This window comes from Lithobates pipiens, unplaced genomic scaffold (assembly GCF_037356315.1).
Source record: "Lithobates pipiens isolate NorthernLeopardFrog02 unplaced genomic scaffold, aLitPip1_a1.2 Scaffold_8, whole genome shotgun sequence".
Classification (NCBI taxonomy): Eukaryota; Metazoa; Chordata; class Amphibia; order Anura; family Ranidae; genus Lithobates; species Lithobates pipiens.
Window position 1 is genome coordinate 593,119,365 of NW_027507903.1, and position 26,645 is coordinate 593,146,009.

At 48.6% G+C, this 26,645-nt stretch overlaps 28 non-coding genes across 28 annotated transcripts; all 28 read left to right on the forward strand.

The window, feature by feature from the left end:
- The first annotated feature begins 114 nt into the window (after positions 1–114).
- Positions 115–187, forward strand: TRNAK-UUU (transfer RNA lysine (anticodon UUU)). Its single transcript has one exon. It is a non-coding gene; the product is annotated as a tRNA-Lys (tRNA).
- A 687-nt stretch (positions 188–874) lies between these two features.
- On the forward strand, positions 875–947 carry TRNAK-UUU (transfer RNA lysine (anticodon UUU)). Its single transcript has one exon. It is a non-coding gene; the product is annotated as a tRNA-Lys (tRNA).
- A 1,447-nt stretch (positions 948–2,394) lies between these two features.
- On the forward strand, positions 2,395–2,467 carry TRNAK-UUU (transfer RNA lysine (anticodon UUU)). Its single transcript has one exon. It is a non-coding gene; the product is annotated as a tRNA-Lys (tRNA).
- Positions 2,468–3,154: 687 nt separating this feature from the next.
- Positions 3,155–3,227, forward strand: TRNAK-UUU (transfer RNA lysine (anticodon UUU)). Its single transcript has one exon. It is a non-coding gene; the product is annotated as a tRNA-Lys (tRNA).
- Positions 3,228–3,914: 687 nt separating this feature from the next.
- TRNAK-UUU (transfer RNA lysine (anticodon UUU)) lies at positions 3,915–3,987 on the forward strand. The gene has a single exon. It is a non-coding gene; the product is annotated as a tRNA-Lys (tRNA).
- Positions 3,988–4,674: 687 nt separating this feature from the next.
- Positions 4,675–4,747, forward strand: TRNAK-UUU (transfer RNA lysine (anticodon UUU)). Its single transcript has one exon. It is a non-coding gene; the product is annotated as a tRNA-Lys (tRNA).
- A 687-nt stretch (positions 4,748–5,434) lies between these two features.
- Positions 5,435–5,507, forward strand: TRNAK-UUU (transfer RNA lysine (anticodon UUU)). The gene has a single exon. It is a non-coding gene; the product is annotated as a tRNA-Lys (tRNA).
- A 687-nt stretch (positions 5,508–6,194) lies between these two features.
- TRNAK-UUU (transfer RNA lysine (anticodon UUU)) lies at positions 6,195–6,267 on the forward strand. The gene has a single exon. It is a non-coding gene; the product is annotated as a tRNA-Lys (tRNA).
- A 687-nt stretch (positions 6,268–6,954) lies between these two features.
- Positions 6,955–7,027, forward strand: TRNAK-UUU (transfer RNA lysine (anticodon UUU)). Its single transcript has one exon. It is a non-coding gene; the product is annotated as a tRNA-Lys (tRNA).
- A 1,447-nt stretch (positions 7,028–8,474) lies between these two features.
- On the forward strand, positions 8,475–8,547 carry TRNAK-UUU (transfer RNA lysine (anticodon UUU)). The gene has a single exon. It is a non-coding gene; the product is annotated as a tRNA-Lys (tRNA).
- Positions 8,548–9,234: 687 nt separating this feature from the next.
- Positions 9,235–9,307, forward strand: TRNAK-UUU (transfer RNA lysine (anticodon UUU)). Its single transcript has one exon. It is a non-coding gene; the product is annotated as a tRNA-Lys (tRNA).
- Positions 9,308–10,754: 1,447 nt separating this feature from the next.
- On the forward strand, positions 10,755–10,827 carry TRNAK-UUU (transfer RNA lysine (anticodon UUU)). The gene has a single exon. It is a non-coding gene; the product is annotated as a tRNA-Lys (tRNA).
- Positions 10,828–11,514: 687 nt separating this feature from the next.
- On the forward strand, positions 11,515–11,587 carry TRNAK-UUU (transfer RNA lysine (anticodon UUU)). The gene has a single exon. It is a non-coding gene; the product is annotated as a tRNA-Lys (tRNA).
- A 687-nt stretch (positions 11,588–12,274) lies between these two features.
- On the forward strand, positions 12,275–12,347 carry TRNAK-UUU (transfer RNA lysine (anticodon UUU)). The gene has a single exon. It is a non-coding gene; the product is annotated as a tRNA-Lys (tRNA).
- A 687-nt stretch (positions 12,348–13,034) lies between these two features.
- On the forward strand, positions 13,035–13,107 carry TRNAK-UUU (transfer RNA lysine (anticodon UUU)). The gene has a single exon. It is a non-coding gene; the product is annotated as a tRNA-Lys (tRNA).
- A 687-nt stretch (positions 13,108–13,794) lies between these two features.
- On the forward strand, positions 13,795–13,867 carry TRNAK-UUU (transfer RNA lysine (anticodon UUU)). The gene has a single exon. It is a non-coding gene; the product is annotated as a tRNA-Lys (tRNA).
- Positions 13,868–14,554: 687 nt separating this feature from the next.
- TRNAK-UUU (transfer RNA lysine (anticodon UUU)) lies at positions 14,555–14,627 on the forward strand. The gene has a single exon. It is a non-coding gene; the product is annotated as a tRNA-Lys (tRNA).
- Positions 14,628–16,074: 1,447 nt separating this feature from the next.
- On the forward strand, positions 16,075–16,147 carry TRNAK-UUU (transfer RNA lysine (anticodon UUU)). The gene has a single exon. It is a non-coding gene; the product is annotated as a tRNA-Lys (tRNA).
- Positions 16,148–16,834: 687 nt separating this feature from the next.
- TRNAK-UUU (transfer RNA lysine (anticodon UUU)) lies at positions 16,835–16,907 on the forward strand. Its single transcript has one exon. It is a non-coding gene; the product is annotated as a tRNA-Lys (tRNA).
- Positions 16,908–18,354: 1,447 nt separating this feature from the next.
- TRNAK-UUU (transfer RNA lysine (anticodon UUU)) lies at positions 18,355–18,427 on the forward strand. Its single transcript has one exon. It is a non-coding gene; the product is annotated as a tRNA-Lys (tRNA).
- Positions 18,428–19,114: 687 nt separating this feature from the next.
- TRNAK-UUU (transfer RNA lysine (anticodon UUU)) lies at positions 19,115–19,187 on the forward strand. The gene has a single exon. It is a non-coding gene; the product is annotated as a tRNA-Lys (tRNA).
- A 687-nt stretch (positions 19,188–19,874) lies between these two features.
- TRNAK-UUU (transfer RNA lysine (anticodon UUU)) lies at positions 19,875–19,947 on the forward strand. Its single transcript has one exon. It is a non-coding gene; the product is annotated as a tRNA-Lys (tRNA).
- A 1,447-nt stretch (positions 19,948–21,394) lies between these two features.
- TRNAK-UUU (transfer RNA lysine (anticodon UUU)) lies at positions 21,395–21,467 on the forward strand. Its single transcript has one exon. It is a non-coding gene; the product is annotated as a tRNA-Lys (tRNA).
- Positions 21,468–22,154: 687 nt separating this feature from the next.
- TRNAK-UUU (transfer RNA lysine (anticodon UUU)) lies at positions 22,155–22,227 on the forward strand. The gene has a single exon. It is a non-coding gene; the product is annotated as a tRNA-Lys (tRNA).
- Positions 22,228–23,674: 1,447 nt separating this feature from the next.
- On the forward strand, positions 23,675–23,747 carry TRNAK-UUU (transfer RNA lysine (anticodon UUU)). The gene has a single exon. It is a non-coding gene; the product is annotated as a tRNA-Lys (tRNA).
- Positions 23,748–24,434: 687 nt separating this feature from the next.
- TRNAK-UUU (transfer RNA lysine (anticodon UUU)) lies at positions 24,435–24,507 on the forward strand. The gene has a single exon. It is a non-coding gene; the product is annotated as a tRNA-Lys (tRNA).
- A 687-nt stretch (positions 24,508–25,194) lies between these two features.
- Positions 25,195–25,267, forward strand: TRNAK-UUU (transfer RNA lysine (anticodon UUU)). The gene has a single exon. It is a non-coding gene; the product is annotated as a tRNA-Lys (tRNA).
- A 687-nt stretch (positions 25,268–25,954) lies between these two features.
- On the forward strand, positions 25,955–26,027 carry TRNAK-UUU (transfer RNA lysine (anticodon UUU)). The gene has a single exon. It is a non-coding gene; the product is annotated as a tRNA-Lys (tRNA).
- Positions 26,028–26,645: the final 618 nt, after the last annotated feature.

Below are 26,645 nucleotides of genomic sequence, written 5' to 3' on the forward strand. Positions count from 1 at the left end.
ATTGGCCAGCCTGGGCAAGCCAAATACTTGTGCTTTCAGGCTGAATGCTCTTTTTCCACCATAGATGTCAAGATTCAAACAGCTTTGGACTCTTCTGGTGGTGGATTTTTCAGAGCCCGGATAGCTCAGTCGGTAGAGCATCAGACTTTTAATCTGAGGGTCCAGGGTTCAAGTCCCTGTTCGGGCGCTTTGAGGTCCTTGAGCTTCTGATTGGGCAGTCTTTATGCACATCTGCCAGGAACGCTCACTGGACCAGAGAGATGAAATGTCCTAGGGGAAGGGAAGCCAACCTCCCCCCTCGAGGCTCTTGGAATCTGCACCAGAAATAAAGGTGGCTGAAGGTGATTGTTTGACCAACTGTTTCCTGCCATAGAACCTTGTCTGTGGTAGCTTACCTGGGCTCCCGTAAACAATCTGCGACTGGCACACGCTGCTTGATCTTCTCTTGCCTATAATCCAGAGTGGATTCTACCTTATTTTTTGGCCTGCGTTTCCTCTGCTGGACCTGGCATCATGAGGCTAAAGGGGAACTTCATTTGTAACCCAGTCACTGATTAAGAATACTGGAAGTGTCTTGGTCCAGGACTTAAGGAAGCCGTTCGGGCAGTGTCTTTTTGCAAAGCCCTTGTTTCCGGTGAAAGAGCATTGGCCTGTAGGTAAAAGTAAGCCAGAAACTGGACTGGACCCTATCTGCATGCTTACAGGTTAGATTCTCCCTTTTATCTTCAACCTGTCCTAGAAAATGAAACGGGAAAGGACGATTGGCCAGCCTGGGCAAGCCAAATACTTGTGCTTTCAGGCTGAATGCTCTTTTTCCACCATAGATGTCAAGATTCAAACTGCTTTGGACTCTTCTGGTGGTGGATTTTTCAGAGCCCGGATAGCTCAGTCGGTAGAGCATCAGACTTTTAATCTGAGGGTCCAGGGTTCAAGTCCCTGTTCGGGCGCTTTGAGGTCCTTGAGCTTCTGATTGGGCAGTCTTTATGCACATCTGCCAGGAACGCTCACTGGACCAGAGAGATGAAATGTCCTAGGGGACGGGAAGCCAACCTCCCCCCTCGAGGCTCTTGGAATCTGCACCAGAAATAAAGGTGGCTGAAGGTGATTGTTTGACCAACTGTTTCCTGCCATAGAACCTTGTCTGTGGTAGCTTACCTGGGCTCCCGTAAACAATCTGCGACTGGCACACGCTGCTTGATCTTCTCTTGCCTATAATCCAGAGTGGATTCTACATTATTTTTTGGCCTGCGTTTCCTCTGCTGGACCTGGCATCATGAGGCTAAAGGGGAACTTCATTTGTAACCCAGTCACTGATTAAGAATACTGGAAGTGTCTTGGTCCAGGACTTAAGGAAGCCGTTCGGGCAGTGTCTTTTTGCAAGGCCCTTGTTTCCGGTGAAAGAGCATTGGCCTGTAGGTAAAAGTAAGCCAGAAACTGGACTGGACCCTATCTGCATGCTTACAGGTTAGATTCTCCCTTTTATCTTCAACCTGTCCTAGAAAATGAAACGGGAAAGGACGATTGGCCAGCCTGGGCAAGCCAAATACTTGTGCTTTCAGGCTGAATGCTCTTTTTCCACCATAGATGTCAAGATTCAAACAGCTTTGGACTCTTCTGGTGGTGGATTTTTCAGAGCCCGGATAGCTCAGTCGGTAGAGCATCAGACTTTTAATCTGAGGGTCCAGGGTTCAAGTCCCTGTTTGGGCGCTTTGAGGTCCTTGAGCTTCTGATTGGGCAGTCTTTATGCACATCTGCTAGGAACGCTCACTGGACCAGAGAGATGAAATGTCCTAGGGGAAGGGAAGCCAACCTCCCCCCTCGAGGCTCTTGGAATCTGCACCAGAAATAAAGGTGGCTGAAGGTGATTGTTTGACCAACTGTTTCCTGCCATAGAACCTTGTCTGTGGTAGCTTACCTGGGCTCCCGTAAACAATCTGCGACTGGCACACGCTGCTTGATCTTCTCTTGCCTATAATCCAGAGTGGATTCTACCTTATTTTTTGGCCTGCGTTTCCTCTGCTGGACCTGGCATCATGAGGCTAAAGGGGAACTTCATTTGTAACCCAGTCACTGATTAAGAATACTGGAAGTGTCTTGGTCCAGGACTTAGGGAAGCCGTTCGGGCAGTGTCTTTTTGCAAGGCCCTTGTTTCCGGTGAAAGAGCATTGGCCTGTAGGTAAAAGTAAGCCAGAAACTGGACTGGACCCTATCTGCATGCTTACAGGTTAGATTCTCCCTTTTATCTTCAACCTGTCCTAGAAAATGAAACGGGAAAGGACGATTGGCCAGCCTGGGCAAGCCAAATACTTGTGCTTTCAGGCTGAATGCTCTTTTTCCACCATAGATGTCAAGATTCAAACTGCTTTGGACTCTTCTGGTGGTGGATTTTTCAGAGCCCGGATAGCTCAGTCGGTAGAGCATCAGACTTTTAATCTGAGGGTCCAGGGTTCAAGTCCCTGTTCGGGCGCTTTGAGGTCCTTGAGCTTCTGATTGGGCAGTCTTTATGCACATCTGCCAGGAACGCTCACTGGACCAGAGAGATGAAATGTCCTAGGGGAAGGGAAGCCAACCTTCCCCCTCGAGGCTCTTGGAATCTGCACCAGAAATAAAGGTGGCTGAAGGTGATTGTTTGACCAACTGTTTCCTGCCATAGAACCTTGTCTGTGGTAGCTTACCTGGGCTCCCGTAAACAATCTGCGACTGGCACACGCTGCTTGATCTTCTCTTGCCTATAATCCAGAGTGGATTCTACCTTATTTTTTGGCCTGCGTTTCCTCTGCTGGACCTGGCATCATGAGGCTAAAGGGGAACTTCATTTGTAACCCAGTCACTGATTAAGAATACTGGAAGTGTCTTGGTCCAGGACTTAAGGAAGCCGTTCGGGCAGTGTCTTTTTGCAAGGCCCTTGTTTCCGGTGAAAGAGCATTGGCCTGTAGGTAAAAGTAAGCCAGAAACTGGACTGGACCCTATCTGCATGCTTACAGGTTAGATTCTCCCTTTTATCTTCAACCTGTCCTAGAAAATGAAACGGGAAAGGACGATTGGCCAGCCTGGGCAAGCCAAATACTTGTGCTTTCAGGCTGAATGCTCTTTTTCCACCAAAGATGTCAAGATTCAAACTGCTTTGGACTCTTCTGGTGGTGGATTTTTCAGAGCCCGGATAGCTCAGTCGGTAGAGCATCAGACTTTTAATCTGAGGGTCCAGGGTTCAAGTCCCTGTTCGGGCGCTTTGAGGTCCTTGAGCTTCTGATTGGGCAGTCTTTATGCACATCTGCCAGGAACGCTCACTGGACCAGAGAGATGAAATGTCCTAGGGGATGGGAAGCCAACCTCCCCCCTCGAGGCTCTTGGAATCTGCACCAGAAATAAAGGTGGCTGAAGGTGATTGTTTGACCAACTGTTTCCTGCCATAGAACCTTGTCTGTGGTAGCTTACCTGGGCTCCCGTAAACAATCTGCGACTGGCACACGCTGCTTGATCTTCTCTTGCCTATAATCCAGAGTGGATTCTACATTATTTTTTGGCCTGCGTTTCCTCTGCTGGACCTGGCATCATGAGGCTAAAGGGGAACTTCATTTGTAACCCAGTCACTGATTAAGAATACTGGAAGTGTCTTGGTCCAGGACTTAAGGAAGCCGTTCGGGCAGTGTCTTTTTGCAAGGCCCTTGTTTCCGGTGAAAGAGCATTGGCCTGTAGGTAAAAGTAAGCCAGAAACTGGACTGGACCCTATCTACATGCTTACAGGTTAGATTCTCCCTTTTATCTTCAACCTGTCCTAGAAAATGAAACGGGAAAGGACGATTGGCCAGCCTGGGCAAGCCAAATACTTGTGCTTTCAGGCTGAATGCTCTTTTTCCACCATAGATGTCAAGATTCAAACTGCTTTGGACTCTTCTGGTGGTGGATTTTTCAGAGCCCGGATAGCTCAGTCGGTAGAGCATCAGACTTTTAATCTGAGGGTCCAGGGTTCAAGTCCCTGTTCGGGCGCTTTGAGGTCCTTGAGCTTCTGATTGGGCAGTCTTTATGCACATCTGCCAGGAACGCTCACTGGACCAGAGAGATGAAATGTCCTAGGGGACGGGAAGCCAACCTCCCCCCTCGAGGCTCTTGGAATCTGCACCAGAAATAAAGGTGGCTGAAGGTGATTGTTTGACCAACTGTTTCCTGCCATAGAACCTTGTCTGTGGTAGCTTACCTGGGCTCCCGTAAACAATCTGCGACTGGCACACGCTGCTTGATCTTCTCTTGCCTATAATCCAGAGTGGATTCTACATTATTTTTTGGCCTGCGTTTCCTCTGCTGGACCTGGCATCATGAGGCTAAAGGGGAACTTCATTTGTAACCCAGTCACTGATTAAGAATACTGGAAGTGTCTTGGTCCAGGACTTAAGGAAGCCGTTCGGGCAGTGTCTTTTTGCAAGGCCCTTGTTTCCGGTGAAAGAGCATTGGCCTGTAGGTAAAAGTAAGCCAGAAACTGGACTGGACCCTATCTGCATGCTTACAGGTTAGATTCTCCCTTTTATCTTCAACCTGTCCTAGAAAATGAAACGGGAAAGGACGATTGGCCAGCCTGGGCAAGCCAAATACTTGTGCTTTCAGGCTGAATGCTCTTTTTCCACCAAAGATGTCAAGATTCAAACTGCTTTGGACTCTTCTGGTGGTGGGTTTTTCAGAGCCCGGATAGCTCAGTCGGTAGAGCATCAGACTTTTAATCTGAGGGTCCAGGGTTCAAGTCCCTGTTCGGGCGCTTTGAGGTCCTTGAGCTTCTGATTGGGCAGTCTTTATGCACATCTGCCAGGAACGCTCACTGGACCAGAGAGATGAAATGTCCTAGGGGACGGGAAGCCAACCTCCCCCCTCGAGGCTCTTGGAATCTGCACCAGAAATAAAGGTGGCTGAAGGTGATTGTTTGACCAACTGTTTCCTGCCATAGAACCTTGTCTGTGGTAGCTTACCTGGGCTCCCGTAAACAATCTGCGACTGGCACACGCTGCTTGATCTTCTCTTGCCTATAATCCAGAGTGGATTCTACATTATTTTTTGGCCTGCGTTTCCTCTGCTGGACCTGGCATCATGAGGCTAAAGGGGAACTTCATTTGTAACCCAGTCACTGATTAAGAATACTGGAAGTGTCTTGGTCCAGGACTTAAGGAAGCCGTTCGGGCAGTGTCTTTTTGCAAGGCCCTTGTTTCCGGTGAAAGAGCATTGGCCTGTAGGTAAAAGTAAGCCAGAAACTGGACTGGACCCTATCTACATGCTTACAGGTTAGATTCTCCCTTTTATCTTCAACCTGTCCTAGAAAATGAAACGGGAAAGGACGATTGGCCAGCCTGGGCAAGCCAAATACTTGTGCTTTCAGGCTGAATGCTCTTTTTCCACCATAGATGTCAAGATTCAAACTGCTTTGGACTCTTCTGGTGGTGGATTTTTCAGAGCCCGGATAGCTCAGTCGGTAGAGCATCAGACTTTTAATCTGAGGGTCCAGGGTTCAAGTCCCTGTTCGGGCGCTTTGAGGTCCTTGAGCTTCTGATTGGGCAGTCTTTATGCACATCTGCCAGGAACGCTCACTGGACCAGAGAGATGAAATGTCCTAGGGGACGGGAAGCCAACCTCCCCCCTCGAGGCTCTTGGAATCTGCACCAGAAATAAAGGTGGCTGAAGGTGATTGTTTGACCAACTGTTTCCTGCCATAGAACCTTGTCTGTGGTAGCTTACCTGGGCTCCCGTAAACAATCTGCGACTGGCACACGCTGCTTGATCTTCTCTTGCCTATAATCCAGAATGGATTCTACATTATTTTTTGGCCTGCGTTTCCTCTGCTGGACCTGGCATCATGAGGCTAAAGGGGAACTTCATTTGTAACCCAGTCACTGATTAAGAATACTGGAAGTGTCTTGGTCCAGGACTTAAGGAAGCCGTTCGGGCAGTGTCTTTTTGCAAGGCCCTTGTTTCCGGTGAAAGAGCATTGGCCTGTAGGTAAAAGTAAGCCAGAAACTGGACTGGACCCTATCTGCATGCTTACAGGTTAGATTCTCCCTTTTATCTTCAACCTGTCCTAGAAAATGAAACGGGAAAGGACGATTGGCCAGCCTGGGCAAGCCAAATACTTGTGCTTTCAGGCTGAATGCTCTTTTTCCACCATAGATGTCAAGATTCAAACAGCTTTGGACTCTTCTGGTGGTGGATTTTTCAGAGCCCGGATAGCTCAGTCGGTAGAGCATCAGACTTTTAATCTGAGGGTCCAGGGTTCAAGTCCCTGTTCGGGCGCTTTGAGGTCCTTGAGCTTCTGATTGGGCAGTCTTTATGCACATCTGCCAGGAACGCTCACTGGACCAGAGAGATGAAATGTCCTAGGGGAAGGGAAGCCAACCTCCCCCCTCGAGGCTCTTGGAATCTGCACCAGAAATAAAGGTGGCTGAAGGTGATTGTTTGACCAACTGTTTCCTGCCATAGAACCTTGTCTGTGGTAGCTTACCTGGGCTCCCGTAAACAATCTGCGACTGGCACACGCTGCTTGATCTTCTCTTGCCTATAATCCAGAGTGGATTCTACCTTATTTTTTGGCCTGCGTTTCCTCTGCTGGACCTGGCATCATGAGGCTAAAGGGGAACTTCATTTGTAACCCAGTCACTGATTAAGAATACTGGAAGTGTCTTGGTCCAGGACTTAAGGAAGCCGTTCGGGCAGTGTCTTTTTGCAAGGCCCTTGTTTCCGGTGAAAGAGCATTGGCCTGTAGGTAAAAGTAAGCCAGAAACTGGACTGGACCCTATCTGCATGCTTACAGGTTAGATTCTCCCTTTTATCTTCAACCTGTCCTAGAAAATGAAACGGGAAAGGACGATTGGCCAGCCTGGGCAAGCCAAATACTTGTGCTTTCAGGCTGAATGCTCTTTTTCCACCATAGATGTCAAGATTCAAACTGCTTTGGACTCTTCTGGTGGTGGATTTTTCAGAGCCCGGATAGCTCAGTCGGTAGAGCATCAGACTTTTAATCTGAGGGTCCAGGGTTCAAGTCCCTGTTCGGGCGCTTTGAGGTCCTTGAGCTTCTGATTGGGCAGTCTTTATGCACATCTGCCAGGAACGCTCACTGGACCAGAGAGATGAAATGTCCTAGGGGACGGGAAGCCAACCTCCCCCCTCGAGGCTCTTGGAATCTGCACCAGAAATAAAGGTGGCTGAAGGTGATTGTTTGACCAACTGTTTCCTGCCATAGAACCTTGTCTGTGGTAGCTTACCTGGGCTCCCGTAAACAATCTGCGACTGGCACACGCTGCTTGATCTTCTCTTGCCTATAATCCAGAGTGGATTCTACATTATTTTTTGGCCTGCGTTTCCTCTGCTGGACCTGGCATCATGAGGCTAAAGGGGAACTTCATTTGTAACCCAGTCACTGATTAAGAATACTGGAAGTGTCTTGGTCCAGGACTTAAGGAAGCCGTTTGGGCAGTGTCTTTTTGCAAGGCCCTTGTTTCCGGTGAAAGAGCATTGGCCTGTAGGTAAAAGTAAGCCAGAAACTGGACTGGACCCTATCTGCATGCTTACAGGTTAGATTCTCCCTTTTATCTTCAACCTGTCCTAGAAAATGAAACGGGAAAGGACGATTGGCCAGCCTGGGCAAGCCAAATACTTGTGCTTTCAAGCTGAATGCTCTTTTTCCACCATAGATGTCAAGATTCAAACAGCTTTGGACTCTTCTGGTGGTGGATTTTTCAGAGCCCGGATAGCTCAGTCGGTAGAGCATCAGACTTTTAATCTGAGGGTCCAGGGTTCAAGTCCGTGTTCGGGCGCTTTGAGGTCCTTGAGCTTCTGATTGGGCAGTCTTTATGCACATCTGCCAGGAACGCTCACTGGACCAGAGAGATGAAATGTCCTAGGGGAAGGGAAGCCAACCTCCCCCCTCGAGGCTCTTGGAATCTGCACCAGAAATAAAGGTGGCTGAAGGTGATTGTTTGACCAACTGTTTCCTGCCATAGAACCTTGTCTGTGGTAGCTTACCTGGGCTCCCGTAAACAATCTGCGACTGGCACACGCTGCTTGATCTTCTCTTGCCTATAATCCAGAGTGGATTCTACATTATTTTTTGGCCTGCGTTTCCTCTGCTGGACCTGGCATCATGAGGCTAAAGGGGAACTTCATTTGTAACCCAGTCACTGATTAAGAATACTGGAAGTGTCTTGGTCCAGGACTTAAGGAAGCCGTTCGGGCAGTGTCTTTTTGCAAGGCCCTTGTTTCCGGTGAAAGAGCATTGGCCTGTAGGTAAAAGTAAGCCAGAAACTGGACTGGACCCTATCTGCATGCTTACAGGTTAGATTCTCCCTTTTATCTTCAACCTGTCCTAGAAAATGAAACGGGAAAGGACGATTGGCCAGCCTGGGCAAGCCAAATACTTGTGCTTTCAGGCTGAATGCTCTTTTTCCACCATAGATGTCAAGATTCAAACAGCTTTGGACTCTTCTGGTGGTGGATTTTTCAGAGCCCGGATAGCTCAGTCGGTAGAGCATCAGACTTTTAATCTGAGGGTCCAGGGTTCAAGTCCCTGTTCGGGCGCTTTGAGGTCCTTGAGCTTCTGATTGGGCAGTCTTTATGCACATCTGCCAGGAACGCTCACTGGACCAGAGAGATGAAATGTCCTAGGGGAAGGGAAGCCAACCTCCCCCCTCGAGGCTCTTGGAATCTGCACCAGAAATAAAGGTGGCTGAAGGTGATTGTTTGACCAACTGTTTCCTGCCATAGAACCTTGTCTGTGGTAGCTTACCTGGGCTCCCGTAAACAATCTGCGACTGGCACACGCTGCTTGATCTTCTCTTGCCTATAATCCAGAGTGGATTCTACCTTATTTTTTGGCCTGCGTTTCCTCTGCTGGACCTGGCATCATGAGGCTAAAGGGGAACTTCATTTGTAACCCAGTCACTGATTAAGAATACTGGAAGTGTCTTGGTCCAGGACTTAAGGAAGCCGTTCGGGCAGTGTCTTTTTGCAAGGCCCTTGTTTCCGGTGAAAGAGCATTGGCCTGTAGGTAAAAGTAAGCCAGAAACTGGACTGGACCCTATCTGCATGCTTACAGGTTAGATTCTCCCTTTTATCTTCAACCTGTCCTAGAAAATGAAACGGGAAAGGACGATTGGCCAGCCTGGGCAAGCCAAATACTTGTGCTTTCAGGCTGAATGCTCTTTTTCCACCATAGATGTCAAGATTCAAACTGCTTTGGACTCTTCTGGTGGTGGATTTTTCAGAGCCCGGATAGCTCAGTCGGTAGAGCATCAGACTTTTAATCTGAGGGTCCAGGGTTCAAGTCCCTGTTCGGGCGCTTTGAGGTCCTTGAGCTTCTGATTGGGCAGTCTTTATGCACATCTGCCAGGAACGCTCACTGGACCAGAGAGATGAAATGTCCTAGGGGACGGGAAGCCAACCTCCCCCCTCGAGGCTCTTGGAATCTGCACCAGAAATAAAGGTGGCTGAAGGTGATTGTTTGACCAACTGTTTCCTGCCATAGAACCTTGTCTGTGGTAGCTTACCTGGGCTCCCGTAAACAATCTGCGACTGGCACACGCTGCTTGATCTTCTCTTGCCTATAATCCAGAGTGGATTCTACATTATTTTTTGGCCTGCGTTTCCTCTGCTGGACCTGGCATCATGAGGCTAAAGGGGAACTTCATTTGTAACCCAGTCACTGATTAAGAATACTGGAAGTGTCTTGGTCCAGGACTTAAGGAAGCCGTTTGGGCAGTGTCTTTTTGCAAGGCCCTTGTTTCCGGTGAAAGAGCATTGGCCTGTAGGTAAAAGTAAGCCAGAAACTGGACTGGACCCTATCTGCATGCTTACAGGTTAGATTCTCCCTTTTATCTTCAACCTGTCCTAGAAAATGAAACGGGAAAGGACGATTGGCCAGCCTGGGCAAGCCAAATACTTGTGCTTTCAAGCTGAATGCTCTTTTTCCACCATAGATGTCAAGATTCAAACAGCTTTGGACTCTTCTGGTGGTGGATTTTTCAGAGCCCGGATAGCTCAGTCGGTAGAGCATCAGACTTTTAATCTGAGGGTCCAGGGTTCAAGTCCGTGTTCGGGCGCTTTGAGGTCCTTGAGCTTCTGATTGGGCAGTCTTTATGCACATCTGCCAGGAACGCTCACTGGACCAGAGAGATGAAATGTCCTAGGGGAAGGGAAGCCAACCTCCCCCCTCGAGGCTCTTGGAATCTGCACCAGAAATAAAGGTGGCTGAAGGTGATTGTTTGACCAACTGTTTCCTGCCATAGAACCTTGTCTGTGGTAGCTTACCTGGGCTCCCGTAAACAATCTGCGACTGGCACACGCTGCTTGATCTTCTCTTGCCTATAATCCAGAGTGGATTCTACATTATTTTTTGGCCTGCGTTTCCTCTGCTGGACCTGGCATCATGAGGCTAAAGGGGAACTTCATTTGTAACCCAGTCACTGATTAAGAATACTGGAAGTGTCTTGGTCCAGGACTTAAGGAAGCCGTTCGGGCAGTGTCTTTTTGCAAGGCCCTTGTTTCCGGTGAAAGAGCATTGGCCTGTAGGTAAAAGTAAGCCAGAAACTGGACTGGACCCTATCTGCATGCTTACAGGTTAGATTCTCCCTTTTATCTTCAACCTGTCCTAGAAAATGAAACGGGAAAGGACGATTGGCCAGCCTGGGCAAGCCAAATACTTGTGCTTTCAGGCTGAATGCTCTTTTTCCACCATAGATGTCAAGATTCAAACAGCTTTGGACTCTTCTGGTGGTGGATTTTTCAGAGCCCGGATAGCTCAGTCGGTAGAGCATCAGACTTTTAATCTGAGGGTCCAGGGTTCAAGTCCCTGTTCGGGCGCTTTGAGGTCCTTGAGCTTCTGATTGGGCAGTCTTTATGCACATCTGCCAGGAACGCTCACTGGACCAGAGAGATGAAATGTCCTAGGGGAAGGGAAGCCAACCTCCCCCCTCGAGGCTCTTGGAATCTGCACCAGAAATAAAGGTGGCTGAAGGTGATTGTTTGACCAACTGTTTCCTGCCATAGAACCTTGTCTGTGGTAGCTTACCTGGGCTCCCGTAAACAATCTGCGACTGGCACACGCTGCTTGATCTTCTCTTGCCTATAATCCAGAGTGGATTCTACCTTATTTTTTGGCCTGCGTTTCCTCTGCTGGACCTGGCATCATGAGGCTAAAGGGGAACTTCATTTGTAACCCAGTCACTGATTAAGAATACTGGAAGTGTCTTGGTCCAGGACTTAAGGAAGCCGTTCGGGCAGTGTCTTTTTGCAAGGCCCTTGTTTCCGGTGAAAGAGCATTGGCCTGTAGGTAAAAGTAAGCCAGAAACTGGACTGGACCCTATCTGCATGCTTACAGGTTAGATTCTCCCTTTTATCTTCAACCTGTCCTAGAAAATGAAACGGGAAAGGACGATTGGCCAGCCTGGGCAAGCCAAATACTTGTGCTTTCAGGCTGAATGCTCTTTTTCCACCATAGATGTCAAGATTCAAACTGCTTTGGACTCTTCTGGTGGTGGATTTTTCAGAGCCCGGATAGCTCAGTCGGTAGAGCATCAGACTTTTAATCTGAGGGTCCAGGGTTCAAGTCCCTGTTCGGGCGCTTTGAGGTCCTTGAGCTTCTGATTGGGCAGTCTTTATGCACATCTGCCAGGAACGCTCACTGGACCAGAGAGATGAAATGTCCTAGGGGACGGGAAGCCAACCTCCCCCCTCGAGGCTCTTGGAATCTGCACCAGAAATAAAGGTGGCTGAAGGTGATTGTTTGACCAACTGTTTCCTGCCATAGAACCTTGTCTGTGGTAGCTTACCTGGGCTCCCGTAAACAATCTGCGACTGGCACACGCTGCTTGATCTTCTCTTGCCTATAATCCAGAGTGGATTCTACATTATTTTTTGGCCTGCGTTTCCTCTGCTGGACCTGGCATCATGAGGCTAAAGGGGAACTTCATTTGTAACCCAGTCACTGATTAAGAATACTGGAAGTGTCTTGGTCCAGGACTTAAGGAAGCCGTTTGGGCAGTGTCTTTTTGCAAGGCCCTTGTTTCCGGTGAAAGAGCATTGGCCTGTAGGTAAAAGTAAGCCAGAAACTGGACTGGACCCTATCTGCATGCTTACAGGTTAGATTCTCCCTTTTATCTTCAACCTGTCCTAGAAAATGAAACGGGAAAGGACGATTGGCCAGCCTGGGCAAGCCAAATACTTGTGCTTTCAGGCTGAATGCTCTTTTTCCACCATAGATGTCAAGATTCAAACAGCTTTGGACTCTTCTGGTGGTGGATTTTTCAGAGCCCGGATAGCTCAGTCGGTAGAGCATCAGACTTTTAATCTGAGGGTCCAGGGTTCAAGTCCCTGTTCGGGCGCTTTGAGGTCCTTGAGCTTCTGATTGGGCAGTCTTTATGCACATCTGCCAGGAACGCTCACTGGACCAGAGAGATGAAATGTCCTAGGGGAAGGGAAGCCAACCTCCCCCCTCGAGGCTCTTGGAATCTGCACCAGAAATAAAGGTGGCTGAAGGTGATTGTTTGACCAACTGTTTCCTGCCATAGAACCTTGTCTGTGGTAGCTTACCTGGGCTCCCGTAAACAATCTGCGACTGGCACACGCTGCTTGATCTTCTCTTGCCTATAATCCAGAGTGGATTCTACCTTATTTTTTGGCCTGCGTTTCCTCTGCTGGACCTGGCATCATGAGGCTAAAGGGGAACTTCATTTGTAACCCAGTCACTGATTAAGAATACTGGAAGTGTCTTGGTCCAGGACTTAAGGAAGCCGTTCGGGCAGTGTCTTTTTGCAAGGCCCTTGTTTCCGGTGAAAGAGCATTGGCCTGTAGGTAAAAGTAAGCCAGAAACTGGACTGGACCCTATCTGCATGCTTACAGGTTAGATTCTCCCTTTTATCTTCAACCTGTCCTAGAAAATGAAACGGGAAAGGACGATTGGCCAGCCTGGGCAAGCCAAATACTTGTGCTTTCAGGCTGAATGCTCTTTTTCCACCATAGATGTCAAGATTCAAACTGCTTTGGACTCTTCTGGTGGTGGATTTTTCAGAGCCCGGATAGCTCAGTCGGTAGAGCATCAGACTTTTAATCTGAGGGTCCAGGGTTCAAGTCCCTGTTCGGGCGCTTTGAGGTCCTTGAGCTTCTGATTGGGCAGTCTTTATGCACATCTGCCAGGAACGCTCACTGGACCAGAGAGATGAAATGTCCTAGGGGACGGGAAGCCAACCTCCCCCCTCGAGGCTCTTGGAATCTGCACCAGAAATAAAGGTGGCTGAAGGTGATTGTTTGACCAACTGTTTCCTGCCATAGAACCTTGTCTGTGGTAGCTTACCTGGGCTCCCGTAAACAATCTGCGACTGGCACACGCTGCTTGATCTTCTCTTGCCTATAATCCAGAGTGGATTCTACATTATTTTTTGGCCTGCGTTTCCTCTGCTGGACCTGGCATCATGAGGCTAAAGGGGAACTTCATTTGTAACCCAGTCACTGATTAAGAATACTGGAAGTGTCTTGGTCCAGGACTTAAGGAAGCCGTTTGGGCAGTGTCTTTTTGCAAGGCCCTTGTTTCCGGTGAAAGAGCATTGGCCTGTAGGTAAAAGTAAGCCAGAAACTGGACTGGACCCTATCTGCATGCTTACAGGTTAGATTCTCCCTTTTATCTTCAACCTGTCCTAGAAAATGAAACGGGAAAGGACGATTGGCCAGCCTGGGCAAGCCAAATACTTGTGCTTTCAGGCTGAATGCTCTTTTTCCACCATAGATGTCAAGATTCAAACAGCTTTGGACTCTTCTGGTGGTGGATTTTTCAGAGCCCGGATAGCTCAGTCGGTAGAGCATCAGACTTTTAATCTGAGGGTCCAGGGTTCAAGTCCCTGTTCGGGCGCTTTGAGGTCCTTGAGCTTCTGATTGGGCAGTCTTTATGCACATCTGCCAGGAACGCTCACTGGACCAGAGAGATGAAATGTCCTAGGGGAAGGGAAGCCAACCTCCCCCCTCGAGGCTCTTGGAATCTGCACCAGAAATAAAGGTGGCTGAAGGTGATTGTTTGACCAACTGTTTCCTGCCATAGAACCTTGTCTGTGGTAGCTTACCTGGGCTCCCGTAAACAATCTGCGACTGGCACACGCTGCTTGATCTTCTCTTGCCTATAATCCAGAGTGGATTCTACCTTATTTTTTGGCCTGCGTTTCCTCTGCTGGACCTGGCATCATGAGGCTAAAGGGGAACTTCATTTGTAACCCAGTCACTGATTAAGAATACTGGAAGTGTCTTGGTCCAGGACTTAAGGAAGCCGTTCGGGCAGTGTCTTTTTGCAAGGCCCTTGTTTCCGGTGAAAGAGCATTGGCCTGTAGGTAAAAGTAAGCCAGAAACTGGACTGGACCCTATCTGCATGCTTACAGGTTAGATTCTCCCTTTTATCTTCAACCTGTCCTAGAAAATGAAACGGGAAAGGACGATTGGCCAGCCTGGGCAAGCCAAATACTTGTGCTTTCAGGCTGAATGCTCTTTTTCCACCATAGATGTCAAGATTCAAACTGCTTTGGACTCTTCTGGTGGTGGATTTTTCAGAGCCCGGATAGCTCAGTCGGTAGAGCATCAGACTTTTAATCTGAGGGTCCAGGGTTCAAGTCCCTGTTCGGGCGCTTTGAGGTCCTTGAGCTTCTGATTGGGCAGTCTTTATGCACATCTGCCAGGAACGCTCACTGGACCAGAGAGATGAAATGTCCTAGGGGACGGGAAGCCAACCTCCCCCCTCGAGGCTCTTGGAATCTGCACCAGAAATAAAGGTGGCTGAAGGTGATTGTTTGACCAACTGTTTCCTGCCATAGAACCTTGTCTGTGGTAGCTTACCTGGGCTCCCGTAAACAATCTGCGACTGGCACACGCTGCTTGATCTTCTCTTGCCTATAATCCAGAGTGGATTCTACATTATTTTTTGGCCTGCGTTTCCTCTGCTGGACCTGGCATCATGAGGCTAAAGGGGAACTTCATTTGTAACCCAGTCACTGATTAAGAATACTGGAAGTGTCTTGGTCCAGGACTTAAGGAAGCCGTTTGGGCAGTGTCTTTTTGCAAGGCCCTTGTTTCCGGTGAAAGAGCATTGGCCTGTAGGTAAAAGTAAGCCAGAAACTGGACTGGACCCTATCTGCATGCTTACAGGTTAGATTCTCCCTTTTATCTTCAACCTGTCCTAGAAAATGAAACGGGAAAGGACGATTGGCCAGCCTGGGCAAGCCAAATACTTGTGCTTTCAAGCTGAATGCTCTTTTTCCACCATAGATGTCAAGATTCAAACAGCTTTGGACTCTTCTGGTGGTGGATTTTTCAGAGCCCGGATAGCTCAGTCGGTAGAGCATCAGACTTTTAATCTGAGGGTCCAGGGTTCAAGTCCGTGTTCGGGTGCTTTGAGGTCCTTGAGCTTCTGATTGGGCAGTCTTTATGCACATCTGCCAGGAACGCTCACTGGACCAGAGAGATGAAATGTCCTAGGGGAAGGGAAGCCAACCTCCCCCCTCGAGGCTCTTGGAATCTGCACCAGAAATAAAGGTGGCTGAAGGTGATTGTTTGACCAACTGTTTCCTGCCATAGAACCTTGTCTGTGGTAGCTTACCTGGGCTCCCGTAAACAATCTGCGACTGGCACACGCTGCTTGATCTTCTCTTGCCTATAATCCAGAGTGGATTCTACATTATTTTTTGGCCTGCGTTTCCTCTGCTGGACCTGGCATCATGAGGCTAAAGGGGAACTTCATTTGTAACCCAGTCACTGATTAAGAATACTGGAAGTGTCTTGGTCCAGGACTTAAGGAAGCCGTTCGGGCAGTGTCTTTTTGCAAGGCCCTTGTTTCCGGTGAAAGAGCATTGGCCTGTAGGTAAAAGTAAGCCAGAAACTGGACTGGACCCTATCTGCATGCTTACAGGTTAGATTCTCCCTTTTATCTTCAACCTGTCCTAGAAAATGAAACGGGAAAGGACGATTGGCCAGCCTGGGCAAGCCAAATACTTGTGCTTTCAGGCTGAATGCTCTTTTTCCACCATAGATGTCAAGATTCAAACAGCTTTGGACTCTTCTGGTGGTGGATTTTTCAGAGCCCGGATAGCTCAGTCGGTAGAGCATCAGACTTTTAATCTGAGGGTCCAGGGTTCAAGTCCCTGTTCGGGCGCTTTGAGGTCCTTGAGCTTCTGATTGGGCAGTCTTTATGCACATCTGCCAGGAACGCTCACTGGACCAGAGAGATGAAATGTCCTAGGGGAAGGGAAGCCAACCTCCCCCCTCGAGGCTCTTGGAATCTGCACCAGAAATAAAGGTGGCTGAAGGTGATTGTTTGACCAACTGTTTCCTGCCATAGAACCTTGTCTGTGGTAGATTACCTGGGCTCCCGTAAACAATCTGCGACTGGCACACGCTGCTTGATCTTCTCTTGCCTATAATCCAGAGTGGATTCTACCTTATTTTTTGGCCTGCGTTTCCTCTGCTGGACCTGGCATCATGAGGCTAAAGGGGAACTTCATTTGTAACCCAGTCACTGATTAAGAATACTGGAAGTGTCTTGGTCCAGGACTTAAGGAAGCCGTTCGGGCAGTGTCTTTTTGCAAGGCCCTTGTTTCCGGTGAAAGAGCATTGGCCTGTAGGTAAAAGTAAGCCAGAAACTGGACTGGACCCTATCTGCATGCTTACAGGTTAGATTCTCCCTTTTATCTTCAACCTGTCCTAGAAAATGAAACGGGAAAGGACGATTGGCCAGCCTGGGCAAGCCAAATACTTGTGCTTTCAGGCTGAATGCTCTTTTTCCACCATAGATGTCAAGATTCAAACTGCTTTGGACTCTTCTGGTGGTGGATTTTTCAGAGCCCGGATAGCTCAGTCGGTAGAGCATCAGACTTTTAATCTGAGGGTCCAGGGTTCAAGTCCCTGTTCGGGCGCTTTGAGGTCCTTGAGCTTCTGATTGGGCAGTCTTTATGCACATCTGCCAGGAACGCTCACTGGACCAGAGAGATGAAATGTCCTAGGGGACGGGAAGCCAACCTCCCCCCTCGAGGCTCTTGGAATCTGCACCAGAAATAAAGGTGGCTGAAGGTGATTGTTTGACCAACTGTTTCCTGCCATAGAACCTTGTCTGTGGTAGCTTACCTGGGCTCCCGTAAACAATCTGCGACTGGCACACGCTGCTTGATCTTCTCTTGCCTATAATCCAGAGTGGATTCTACATTATTTTTTGGCCTGCGTTTCCTCTGCTGGACCTGGCATCATGAGGCTAAAGGGGAACTTCATTTGTAACCCAGTCACTGATTAAGAATACTGGAAGTGTCTTGGTCCAGGACTTAAGGAAGCCGTTTGGGCAGTGTCTTTTTGCAAGGCCCTTGTTTCCGGTGAAAGAGCATTGGCCTGTAGGTAAAAGTAAGCCAGAAACTGGACTGGACCCTATCTGCATGCTTACAGGTTAGATTCTCCCTTTTATCTTCAACCTGTCCTAGAAAATGAAACGGGAAAGGACGATTGGCCAGCCTGGGCAAGCCAAATACTTGTGCTTTCAGGCTGAATGCTCTTTTTCCACCATAGATGTCAAGATTCAAACAGCTTTGGACTCTTCTGGTGGTGGATTTTTCAGAGCCCGGATAGCTCAGTCGGTAGAGCATCAGACTTTTAATCTGAGGGTCCAGGGTTCAAGTCCGTGTTCGGGCGCTTTGAGGTCCTTGAGCTTCTGATTGGGCAGTCTTTATGCACATCTGCCAGGAACGCTCACTGGACCAGAGAGATGAAATGTCCTAGGGGAAGGGAAGCCAACCTCCCCCCTCGAGGCTCTTGGAATCTGCACCAGAAATAAAGGTGGCTGAAGGTGATTGTTTGACCAACTGTTTCCTGCCATAGAACCTTGTCTGTGGTAGCTTACCTGGGCTCCCGTAAACAATCTGCGACTGGCACACGCTGCTTGATCTTCTCTTGCCTATAATCCAGAGTGGATTCTACCTTATTTTTTGGCCTGCGTTTCCTCTGCTGGACCTGGCATCATGAGGCTAAAGGGGAACTTCATTTGTAACCCAGTCACTGATTAAGAATACTGGAAGTGTCTTGGTCCAGGACTTAAGGAAGCCGTTCGGGCAGTGTCTTTTTGCAAGGCCCTTGTTTCCGGTGAAAGAGCATTGGCCTGTAGGTAAAAGTAAGCCAGAAACTGGACTGGACCCTATCTGCATGCTTACAGGTTAGATTCTCCCTTTTATCTTCAACCTGTCCTAGAAAATGAAACGGGAAAGGACGATTGGCCAGCCTGGGCAAGCCAAATACTTGTGCTTTCAGGCTGAATGCTCTTTTTCCACCATAGATGTCAAGATTCAAACAGCTTTGGACTCTTCTGGTGGTGGATTTTTCAGAGCCCGGATAGCTCAGTCGGTAGAGCATCAGACTTTTAATCTGAGGGTCCAGGGTTCAAGTCCCTGTTCGGGCGCTTTGAGGTCCTTGAGCTTCTGATTGGGCAGTCTTTATGCACATCTGCCAGGAACGCTCACTGGACCAGAGAGATGAAATGTCCTAGGGGAAGGGAAGCCAACCTCCCCCCTCGAGGCTCTTGGAATCTGCACCAGAAATAAAGGTGGCTGAAGGTGATTGTTTGACCAACTGTTTCCTGCCATAGAACCTTGTCTGTGGTAGCTTACCTGGGCTCCCGTAAACAATCTGCGACTGGCACACGCTGCTTGATCTTCTCTTGCCTATAATCCAGAGTGGATTCTACCTTATTTTTTGGCCTGCGTTTCCTCTGCTGGACCTGGCATCATGAGGCTAAAGGGGAACTTCATTTGTAACCCAGTCACTGATTAAGAATACTGGAAGTGTCTTGGTCCAGGACTTAAGGAAGCCGTTCGGGCAGTGTCTTTTTGCAAAGCCCTTGTTTCCGGTGAAAGAGCATTGGCCTGTAGGTAAAAGTAAGCCAGAAACTGGACTGGACCCTATCTGCATGCTTACAGGTTAGATTCTCCCTTTTATCTTCAACCTGTCCTAGAAAATGAAACGGGAAAGGACGATTGGCCAGCCTGGGCAAGCCAAATACTTGTGCTTTCAGGCTGAATGCTCTTTTTCCACCATAGATGTCAAGATTCAAACTGCTTTGGACTCTTCTGGTGGTGGATTTTTCAGAGCCCGGATAGCTCAGTCGGTAGAGCATCAGACTTTTAATCTGAGGGTCCAGGGTTCAAGTCCCTGTTCGGGCGCTTTGAGGTCCTTGAGCTTCTGATTGGGCAGTCTTTATGCACATCTGCCAGGAACGCTCACTGGACCAGAGAGATGAAATGTCCTAGGGGACGGGAAGCCAACCTCCCCCCTCGAGGCTCTTGGAATCTGCACCAGAAATAAAGGTGGCTGAAGGTGATTGTTTGACCAACTGTTTCCTGCCATAGAACCTTGTCTGTGGTAGCTTACCTGGGCTCCCGTAAACAATCTGCGACTGGCACACGCTGCTTGATCTTCTCTTGCCTATAATCCAGAGTGGATTCTACATTATTTTTTGGCCTGCGTTTCCTCTGCTGGACCTGGCATCATGAGGCTAAAGGGGAACTTCATTTGTAACCCAGTCACTGATTAAGAATACTGGAAGTGTCTTGGTCCAGGACTTAAGGAAGCCGTTTGGGCAGTGTCTTTTTGCAAGGCCCTTGTTTCCGGTGAAAGAGCATTGGCCTGTAGGTAAAAGTAAGCCAGAAACTGGACTGGACCCTATCTGCATGCTTACAGGTTAGATTCTCCCTTTTATCTTCAACCTGTCCTAGAAAATGAAACGGGAAAGGACGATTGGCCAGCCTGGGCAAGCCAAATACTTGTGCTTTCAGGCTGAATGCTCTTTTTCCACCATAGATGTCAAGATTCAAACAGCTTTGGACTCTTCTGGTGGTGGATTTTTCAGAGCCCGGATAGCTCAGTCGGTAGAGCATCAGACTTTTAATCTGAGGGTCCAGGGTTCAAGTCCCTGTTCGGGCGCTTTGAGGTCCTTGAGCTTCTGATTGGGCAGTCTTTATGCACATCTGCCAGAAACGCTCACTGGACCAGAGAGATGAAATGTCCTAGGGGAAGGGAAGCCAACCTCCCCCCTCGAGGCTCTTGGAATCTGCACCAGAAATAAAGGTGGCTGAAGGTGATTGTTTGACCAACTGTTTCCTGCCATAGAACCTTGTCTGTGGTAGCTTACCTGGGCTCCCGTAAACAATCTGCGACTGGCACACGCTGCTTGATCTTCTCTTGCCTATAATCCAGAGTGGATTCTACATTATTTTTTGGCCTGCGTTTCCTCTGCTGGACCTGGCATCATGAGGCTAAAGGGGAACTTCATTTGTAACCCAGTCACTGATTAAGAATACTGGAAGTGTCTTGGTCCAGGACTTAAGGAAGCCGTTCGGGCAGTGTCTTTTTGCAAGGCCCTTGTTTCCGGTGAAAGAGCATTGGCCTGTAGGTAAAAGTAAGCCAGAAACTGGACTGGACCCTATCTGCATGCTTACAGGTTAGATTCTCCCTTTTATCTTCAACCTGGCCTAGAAAATGAAACGGGAAAGGACGATTGGCCAGCCTGGGCAAGCCAAATACTTGTGCTTTCAGGCTGAATGCTCTTTTTCCACCATAGATGTCAAGATTCAAACAGCTTTGGACTCTTCTGGTGGTGGATTTTTCAGAGCCCGGATAGCTCAGTCGGTAGAGCATCAGACTTTTAATCTGACGGTCCAGGGTTCAAGTCCCTGTTCGGGCGCTTTGAGGTCCTTGAGCTTCTGATTGGGCAGTCTTTATGCACATCTGCCAGGAACGCTCACTGGACCAGAGAGATGAAATGTCCTAGGGGACGGGAAGCCAACCTCCCCCCTCGAGGCTCTTGGAATCTGCACCAGAAATAAAGGTGGCTGAAGGTGATTGTTTGACCAACTGTTTCCTGCCATAGAACCTTGTCTGTGGTAGCTTACCTGGGCTCCCGTAAACAATCTGCGACTGGCACACGCTGCTTGATCTTCTCTTGCCTATAATCCAGAGTGGATTCTACATTATTTTTTGGCCTGCGTTTCCTCTGCTGGACCTGGCATCATGAGGCTAAAGGGGAACTTCATTTGTAACCCAGTCACTGATTAAGAATACTGGAAGTGTCTTGGTCCAGGACTTAAGGAAGCCGTTCGGGCAGTGTCTTTTTGCAAGGCCCTTGTTTCCGGTGAAAGAGCATTGGCCTGTAGGTAAAAGTAAGCCAGAAACTGGACTGGACCCTATCTGCATGCTTACAGGTTAGATTCTCCCTTTTATCTTCAACCTGTCCTAGAAAATGAAACGGGAAAGGACGATTGGCCAGCCTGGGCAAGCCAAATACTTGTGCTTTCAGGCTGAATGCTCTTTTTCTACCATAGATGTCAAGATTCAAACAGCTTTGGACTCTTCTGGTGGTGGATTTTTCAGAGCCCGGATAGCTCAGTCGGTAGAGCATCAGACTTTTAATCTGAGGGTCCAGGGTTCAAGTCCCTGTTCGGGCGCTTTGAGGTCCTTGAGCTTCTGATTGGGCAGTCTTTATGCACATCTGCCAGGAACGCTCACTGGACCAGAGAGATGAAATGTCCTAGGGGAAGGGAAGCCAACCTCCCCCCTCGAGGCTCTTGGAATCTGCACCAGAAATAAAGGTGGCTGAAGGTGATTGTTTGACCAACTGTTTCCTGCCATAGAACCTTGTCTGTGGTAGCTTACCTGGGCTCCCGTAAACAATCTGCGACTGGCACACGCTGCTTGATCTTCTCTTGCCTATAATCCAGAGTGGATTCTACATTATTTTTTGGCCTGCGTTTCCTCTGCTGGACCTGGCATCATGAGGCTAAAGGGGAACTTCATTTGTAACCCAGTCACTGATTAAGAATACTGGAAGTGTCTTGGTCCAGGGCTTAAGGAAGCCGTTCGGGCAGTGTCTTTTTGCAAGGCCCTTGTTTCCGGTGAAAGAGCATTGGCCTGTAGGTAAAAGTAAGCCAGAAACTGGACTGGACCCTATCTGCATGCTTACAGGTTAGATTCTCCCTTTTATCTTCAACCTGTCCTAGAAAATGAAACGGGAAAGGACGATTGGCCAGCCTGGGCAAGCCAAATACTTGTGCTTTCAGGCTGAATGCTCTTTTTCCACCATAGATGTCAAGATTCAAACAGCTTTGGACTCTTCTGGTGGTGGATTTTTCAGAGCCCGGATAGCTCAGTCGGTAGAGCATCAGACTTTTAATCTGAGGGTCCAGGGTTCAAGTCCCTGTTCGGGCGCTTTGAGGTCCTTGAGCTTCTGATTGGGCAGTCTTTATGCACATCTGCCAGGAACGCTCACTGGACCAGAGAGATGAAATGTCCTAGGGGAAGGGAAGCCAACCTCCCCCCTCGAGGCTCTTGGAATCTGCACCAGAAATAAAGGTGGCTGAAGGTGATTGTTTGACCAACTGTTTCCTGCCATAGAACCTTGTCTGTGGTAGCTTACCTGGGCTCCCGTAAACAATCTGCGACTGGCACACGCTGCTTGATCTTCTCTTGCCTATAATCCAGAGTGGATTCTACCTTATTTTTTGGCCTGCGTTTCCTCTGCTGGACCTGGCATCATGAGGCTAAAGGGGAACTTCATTTGTAACCCAGTCACTGATTAAGAATACTGGAAGTGTCTTGGTCCAGGACTTAAGGAAGCCGTTCGGGCAGTGTCTTTTTGCAAGGCCCTTGTTTCCGGTGAAAGAGCATTGGCCTGTAGGTAAAAGTAAGCCAGAAACTGGACTGGACCCTATCTGCATGCTTACAGGTTAGATTCTCCCTTTTATCTTCAACCTGTCCTAGAAAATGAAACGGGAAAGGACGATTGGCCAGCCTGGGCAAGCCAAATACTTGTGCTTTCAGGCTGAATGCTCTTTTTCCACCATAGATGTCAAGATTCAAACAGCTTTGGACTCTTCTGGTGGTGGATTTTTCAGAGCCCGGATAGCTCAGTTGGTAGAGCATGAGACTTTTAATCTGATGGTCCAGGGTTCAAGTCCCTGTTCGGGCGCTTTGAGGTCCTTGAGCTTCTGATTGGGCAGTCTTTATGCACATCTGCCAGGAACGCTCACTGGACCAGAGAGATGAAATGTCCTAGGGGAAGGGAAGCCAACCTCCCCCCTCGAGGCTCTTGGAATCTGCACCAGAAATAAAGGTGGCTGAAGGTGATTGTTTGACCAACTGTTTCCTGCCATAGAACCTTGTCTGTGGTAGCTTACCTGGGCTCCCGTAAACAATCTGCGACTGGCACACGCTGCTTGATCTTCTCTTGCCTATAATCCAGAGTGGATTCTACCTTATTTTTTGGCCTGCGTTTCCTCTGCTGGACCTGGCATCATGAGGCTAAAGGGGAACTTCATTTGTAACCCAGTCACTGATTAAGAATACTGGAAGTGTCTTGGTCCAGGACTTAAGGAAGCCGTTCGGGCAGTGTCTTTTTGCAAGGCCCTTGTTTCCGGTGAAAGAGCATTGGCCTGTAGGTAAAAGTAAGCCAGAAACTGGACTGGACCCTATCTGCATGCTTACAGGTTAGATTCTCCCTTTTATCTTCAACCTGTCCTAGAAAATGAAACGGGAGAGGACGATTGGCCAGCCTGGGCAAGCCAAATACTTGTGCTTTCAGGCTGAATGCTCTTTTTCCACCATAGATGTCAAGATTCAAACAGCTTTGGACTCTTCTGGTGGGGGATTTTTCAGAGCCCGGATAGCTCAGTCGGTAGAGCATCAGACTTTTAATCTGAGGGTCCAGGGTTCAAGTCCCTGTTCGGGCGCTTTGAGGTCCTTGAGCTTCTGATTGGGCAGTCTTTATGCACATCTGCCAGGAACGCTCACTGGACCAGAGAGATGAAATGTCCTAGGGGAAGGGAAGCCAACCTCCCCCCTCGAGGCTCTTGGAATCTGCACCAGAAATAAAGGTGGCTGAAGGTGATTGTTTGACCAACTGTTTCCTGCCATAGAACCTTGTCTGTGGTAGCTTACCTGGGCTCCCGTAAACAATCTGCGACTGGCACACGCTGCTTGATCTTCTCTTGCCTATAATCCAGAGTGGATTCTACCTTATTTTTTGGCCTGCGTTTCCTCTGCTGGACCTGGCATCATGAGGCTAAAGGGGAACTTCATTTGTAACCCAGTCACTGATTAAGAATACTGGAAGTGTCTTGGTCCAGGACTTAAGGAAGCCGTTCGGGCAGTGTCTTTTTGCAAGGCCCTTGTTTCCGGTGAAAGAGCATTGGCCTGTAGGTAAAAGTAAGCCAGAAACTGGACTGGACCCTATCTGCATGCTTACAGGTTAGATTCTCCCTTTTATCTTCAACCTGTCCTAGAAAATGAAACGGGAAAGGACGATTGGCCAGCCTGGGCAAGCCAAATACTTGTGCTTTCAGGCTGAATGCTCTTTTTCCACCATAGATGTCAAGATTCAAACAGCTTTGGACTCTCCTGGTGGTGGATTTTTCAGAGCCCGGATAGCTCAGTCGGTAGAGCATCAGACTTTTAATCTGAGGGTCCAGGGTTCAAGTCCCTGTTCGGGCGCTTTGAGGTCCTTGAGCTTCTGATTGGGCAGTCTTTATGCACATCTGCCAGGAACGCTCACTGGACCAGAGAGATGAAATATCCTAGGGGAAGGGAAGCCAACCTCCCCCCTCGAGGCTCTTGGAATCTGCACCAGAAATAAAGGTGGCTGAAGGTGATTGTTTGACCAACTGTTTCCTGCCATAGAACCTTGTCTGTGGTAGCTTACCTGGGCTCCCGTAAACAATCTGCGACTGGCACACGCTGCTTGATCTTCTCTTGCCTATAATCCAGAGTGGATTCTACATTATTTTTTGGCCTGCGTTTCCTCTGCTGGACCTGGCATCATGAGGCTAAAGGGGAACTTCATTTGTAACCCAGTCACTGATTAAGAATACTGGAAGTGTCTTGGTCCAGGACTTAAGGAAGCCGTTCGGGCAGTGTCTTTTTGCAAGGCCCTTGTTTCCGGTGAAAGAGCATTGGCCTGTAGGTAAAAGTAAGCCAGAAACTGGACTGGACCCTATCTGCATGCTTACAGGTTAGATTCTCCCTTTTATCTTCAACCTGTCCTAGAAAATGAAACGGGAAAGGACGATTGGCCAGCCTGGGCAAGCCAAATACTTGTGCTTTCAGGCTGAATGCTCTTTTTCCACCATAGATGTCAAGATTCAAACAGCTTTGGACTCTTCTGGTGGTGGATTTTTCAGAGCCCGGATAGCTCAGTCGGTAGAGCATCAGACTTTTAATCTGAGGGTCCAGGGTTCAAGTCCCTGTTCGGGCGCTTTGAGGTCCTTGAGCTTCTGATTGGGCAGTCTTTATGCACATCTGCCAGGAACGCTCACTGGACCAGAGAGATGAAATGTCCTAGGGGAAGGGAAGCCAACCTCCCCCCTCGAGGCTCTTGGAATCTGCACCAGAAATAAAGGTGGCTGAAGGTGATTGTTTGACCAACTGTTTCCTGCCATAGAACCTTGTCTGTGGTAGCTTACCTGGGCTCCCGTAAACAATCTGCGACTGGCACACGCTGCTTGATCTTCTCTTGCCTATAATCCAGAGTGGATTCTACCTTATTTTTTGGCCTGCGTTTCCTCTGCTGGACCTGGCATCATGAGGCTAAAGGGGAACTTCATTTGTAACCCAGTCACTGATTAAGAATACTGGAAGTGTCTTGGTCCAGGACTTAAGGAAGCCGTTCGGGCAGTGTCTTTTTGCAAGGCCCTTGTTTCCGGTGAAAGAGCATTGGCCTGTAGGTAAAAGTAAGCCAGAAACTGGACTGGACCCTATCTGCATGCTTACAGGTTAGATTCTCCCTTTTATCTTCAACCTGTCCTAGAAAATGAAACGGGAAAGGACGATTGGCCAGCCTGGGCAAGCCAAATACTTGTGCTTTCAGGCTGAATGCTCTTTTTCCACCATAGATGTCAAGATTCAAACAGCTTTGGACTCTTCTGGTGGTGGATTTTTCAGAGCCCGGATAGCTCAGTCGGTAGAGCATCAGACTTTTAATCTGAGGGTCCAGGGTTCAAGTCCCTGTTCGGGCGCTTTGAGGTCCTTGAGCTTCTGATTGGGCAGTCTTTATGCACATCTGCCAGGAACGCTCACTGGACCAGAGAGATTAAATGTCCTAGGGGAAGGGAAGCCAACCTCCCCCCTCGAGGCTCTTGGAATCTGCACCAGAAATAAAGGTGGCTGAAGGTGATTGTTTGACCAACTGTTTCCTGCCATAGAACCTTGTCTGTGGTAGCTTACCTGGGCTCCCGTAAACAATCTGCGACTGGCACACGCTGCTTGATCTTCTCTTGCCTATAATCCAGAGTGGATTCTACCTTATTTTTTGGCCTGCATTTCCTCTGCTGGACCTGGCATCATGAGGCTAAAGGGGAACTTCATTTGTAACCCAGTCACTGATTAAGAATACTGGAAGTGTCTTGGTCCAGGACTTAAGGAAGCCGTTCGGGCAGTGTCTTTTTGCAAGGCCCTTGTTTCCGGTGAAAGAGCATTGGCCTGTAGGTAAAAGTAAGCCAGAAACTGGACTGGACCCTATCTGCATGCTTACAGGTTAGATTCTCCCTTTTATCTTCAACCTGTCCTAGAAAATGAAACGGGAAAGGACGATTGGCCAGCCTGGGCAAGCCAAATACTTGTGCTTTCAGGCTGAA